At 39.4% G+C, this 4,611-nt stretch overlaps 1 pseudogene; it reads right to left on the bottom strand.

Moving 5' to 3' along the window:
- The window catches only part of LOC102818043, a 7,580-nt pseudogene extending 3,216 nt beyond the window's left edge, over positions 1–4,364 (bottom strand).
- Positions 4,365–4,611: the final 247 nt, after the last annotated feature.

The following is a 4,611-nucleotide window of genomic DNA, read 5'->3' as shown; positions in this document are numbered from 1 at the left end:
GCCAATATCTTTTCCATTTATCATGTTGCTGCTTATTGATCAAGCATGAGGACATTTTTTTTCTTTATGTATAATCCACACTGAAGCTTGCAGTAACTGATCTTCATCACTAAGTCTTCTTCAATTTCAGCAAGCAAAGTTGTGTCATCTGCATATTACAGGTTGTTAATGAATTTTCCTCTAGTCCTGATGCTGTCTTTTTCTTCAGCTAGTCCAGTTTCTTGGACTATTTCTTTAAATTGCAAACATATATTAAAAGAATATAACTCTGACAAACACCTTTCCTGTTTTTAACTACCCAATATCATTTTGTTTTATTGAAATGATTGGTTCTTACTCTATGCACAAGTTCTGCATGAGCACAATGAATTGTTCTAGAATTCCTACAAATGGAATTCTTCTCAAAATTATCCATAATTTATTATGATCACAAAGTCAAATGCCTTAGCATAGACAAATATCATTCTAGTGTTCTCTGCTTTTAGCCAAACTACATTTGACATCAACTATGTTATTACTTTCTTTACATTCTCTTCTGAATCCAGCTTGAATTTCTGGCAGTTCTTGGTCAATTTACTGCTACAACCCTTTTTATTCATTTTTAGCAAATTTTTCTTGTGTGATATTAACAATGTCATTCAATAATTTCCACATTCTGTTGGATCACCTATCTTGAGAATGGCCAAATGTATAAATCTATTCTAGTTGATTGGCCGGGGAACTACCTTCCAATTTATATATATATATATATATATAAGAGTGAGTACTTCCAGAGATGCATCCATTTGTTGAAAAATTTCAATTGGTATTTATCAATTCTTGAAGACAACAAAATATATTGACACAGTGGCTTCAACAATGGGCTCAGGCATACAAAGACTGGGTGGTTTACTGTTGCTGTTGTTGTTTTCTGTTATACATAAGGTCATTAAGAGTGGGAACTGATTCAAAGGCACCTAGCAACAGCAACAATATTCTAAGAACATCAGCAAATAAATCAGGTAGGGAAAATACATCATGTATTTCAGAGCAGAGGGAAAGGAAATGGAGGGGTAGAGAGGAGGTTGAAAAGATAGAGACTCTGCTCTGTTCCTGTTTGCTCAAATTCCATGTAGACAGAGGCAAGGTTTTGAAGGACTTTTAAGGTAGTGCTATAGAGTTAAGAGGAGCTCTGGTAGCAGCTCTGGATGTGAAACTTAAGGTAAGCAGTTTGAATCTACCAGCTGTTTCTTGGGAGAAAGATGAGGCTTTCTGCTACCATAAAGATTTACAGCCTTGGAAATGCTTAACAGGGTCGCTATGAGTTGGAACCCACTCCATGGCACATAACCCACTCCACGGCACATAACCACCAACAACCAAAGAGTTAAGAGCTATTCCTTGAAAAAATAGGGACAAATGTGAGGGCACTAATTCAGGGAATACACAGACTACCAAACATTTTGAAAACTACACAAACAAAAGTAGACAAAATAGATGATTGGGACATACTAAAAATTAAAACTTATGTGCATCAAAAGACTTCACCAGAAGAATAAAAAGGAAAGCCACAGAATGAGAAAAAATATTTTGCAATGACACATCAGACAAGGGACTCATTTCTAAAATATATAGGAAACTACAACACTTCTACAAGAAACACACAAATAACCCAATTAAAAAATGGGCACAGGACATGAATAGACACTTCACCAAGGAGGAAATCCAGGCAGCCAACAAACACATGAAGAAATTTTCAGGATCACTAGCCATTCAAGAGATGCAAATCAAAACAATAATGAGATATCATCTCACACCAGCAATAACAGCAAAGATCAAAAAAGTCAAGGACAATAAATGCTGGCGAGGATGTAGAGAGACTGAGATGCTCCTGCATTGCTGGTGGGGTTGTAAAATGGTGCAACCTCTCTGGAAAGCATTGTGCCACTTCCTCAGAAGGTTGGAAATAGAAATACCTTATGATTCAGCAATTCCTCTCCTTAGTAATTACCCACAAGAAATACGAATCATAACACAAGTAGATGTATGCACACCAATGTTCATAGCAGCACTATTCACATAGCAGAAAGATGGAGACAGCCTAAGTGCCCATCAACTCAAGAATGGATAAACAAACTGTGGTACATACACACAATGGAATATTATGATACCTTAAAGAATAACAACAAAGCCGCAAACCACCGCATAACATGGATGAACCCTGAACACATTATGTTGAGTGAAATTAGTCAGTTACAAAAGGAGAAATACTGCATAGGATCACTACTGTGAAAAACTAAGAAAAAAAAAACCATACTAAACTGGGGGGAGGGAGGGGATACTGGGATGTGGGGTTTGGGGTGAGGGGAGGGAGGGAAAGGTGGAGCATGGGGCAGGGAATAGACACAAGGTAGTTTGGGTGCTAGGGAGGGAGGCAATGCACAAGAAGAGGGGGGAATAGAAGAACAAAGTGGATGGGAAAACAATTAGGTAAGTTTGCATGGGCTAAGAGGGACAGAGGTCAATAATGATGTATGAACAACCTTGGAACAACAGGGCTCTGGGATACAGGGATTGAGACATGGTTGGAATGGGGAAAAGGAGGGAAATTATGGTAAGATGCTTGGATGTCTTTTGAATCTTGGTTTCCCTGGCATACCATTATAAAATAGACATTTGAGGGGGAAAGAAAGGAATTGCAAGAAATATCACTATAGAAAGCTTATAAGTCCATCTTCTGCTTATAACTGATTGGAATACCTAAAATGGGGATAAAACATGTCCAATGAAGTAGTCTTCCTGTGGACCCTCCATATTACATAAGACCATAGGTGGAATCCTGAACCACATACAGAAACTTCTAAGTTTGGAAATTTCCACTTGAAAGGACAAGCAGACCAGTCTGGAGCAGCTAGATCAGAAGATACTTCTTGAAAGAAAGACTGACAGGAAAAATACAAAACCATATAGTCAGTCCAACTGATTACTACAAGAACAAGCAAGTTGCTGGCCCAGGAGTCATCCAGATAAGTGGTCGGGTCCCCTCAGTGCAAACCCCCTTCCAAGGCTAAGACTCAATGAGAATACATGCTCTGATTGGTGACCATGTTCATCACTGATAAGGGGAAGTTAGGGAAAAACAGCAATAAAGTGGCGAGCAAAGCCCTGCAATGTTCAATAGTCTCCTGTGAACCTGGGTGGAGACCTGGTTGGCCAGCTATGTGGCAAGACCTGGGGACTCTTGAGCCCAGAGTCAGTGACATAGCCACAAAGGACTAGAGTGGAGAGTGAAGCATTCAGCTGATAAGAAGAGAGGGCATATGCATTAGAACACCCATACATGCAGATAATACCCACTTGACCTGGCTTCAATGACTGGATGAACAAAGCTCACCAGAAGAAGAAAGAAGAGGGAAAAAAAGAGTAATCTGATACAATTTGATGAACTCGACCTACACCTATGGATGCAGTAGCTCAAAAGATGGAATAAATCTTTACAGTGAGGATCATTCCTACCCCCTCCATACATAGAGTAGACTGGGATGGGCAACCTGGACATTGATTACCCAAAATGGAGGGGGGGGGGAGCGGGGGGCTACAAAGGCAAGAAGTGACTGGCTTACAAGCTTTCAAGAGGGAGCCTAGATACAGAGGGCATGGAGGAAGGTAGAATCTCCATTGAGTAGTATCCAATCTGTCTGGGCAGGGCTGATGAAAGGAGATGAATATAGGTCTCTTGTGAAACAATTGATATCAGGACTATCTGTGAGGGTTGGAAATGTAAAGGTAGATGTTGTGTAGCAAAAGGAGGGGAGTGATTAACTTTGCAATCTAGGAGCGTAGGTCCTTGGGACTATCAAGGGAGAAGAGCGGAGAGCGGGACCCTACCCAGAGAAGCAGTGATGCCAGAGATTGAGGCAGAGATGATGATGTGGAGAGATGGAGTGGCTGGGGACTTTAGACCCAGAGAGGGAGAAGGGCTGTGTGCTGATGACCGGGGTGCAGGCTTACAGGGTTGGTTGATAATGCATGGAGGGGTTATGATAGGATGAATGTAAAACTAAAGTTCTCCCATGTAAACTATCACATAATTCACAATAAAACATTAAAATAAAATTAAAAAGAGCTATTCCTGCAAGCAATTCAGACTGTTATCAGAGATTTTTAATCATGATCAAATCTGTTTTAAAAATATTCTCTTTTTAACTTTTGAGCTTTAAGCTAGAGTTAAAGGTGCTTAAGAAGTAAAGGCTTTAAAAAGAGACTGTAGGTGTTTTTAATTATTTTATTTTTTATGAAGATGGACATGGTGCTCTTCACAATTATTAAGCATATATAATTTTTGCTATGCTTTCTTCCCCCACCTACCTCCTATTGTCAGTCATGGTTTAAGTCAAGGTCAAAAAAACAAGTCAAGGATATAAATTAACCTGCAGCTCCTGATTCTCGGTTCAGTACTTTATGCAGTTAAATAAAGTGAAAATGTGCCTGGATGCTGCCTGATAGAGGAAAAGTCCCATTTCTATATGCTAAAATTACCTTTCTATGCACAAAATAAATTATAAGAGCTGTGCCACTTTAATCAATCTGTATAGCTAGAACTAGGCTCTATAGCTATTAAAAGACTTCTAC

The sequence above is a fragment of the Chrysochloris asiatica genome, unplaced genomic scaffold (assembly GCF_000296735.1).
Source record: "Chrysochloris asiatica unplaced genomic scaffold, ChrAsi1.0 scaffold00002, whole genome shotgun sequence".
Taxonomy (NCBI): domain Eukaryota; kingdom Metazoa; phylum Chordata; class Mammalia; order Afrosoricida; family Chrysochloridae; genus Chrysochloris; species Chrysochloris asiatica.
This window is presented reverse-complemented; position numbering and strand designations above follow the sequence as displayed.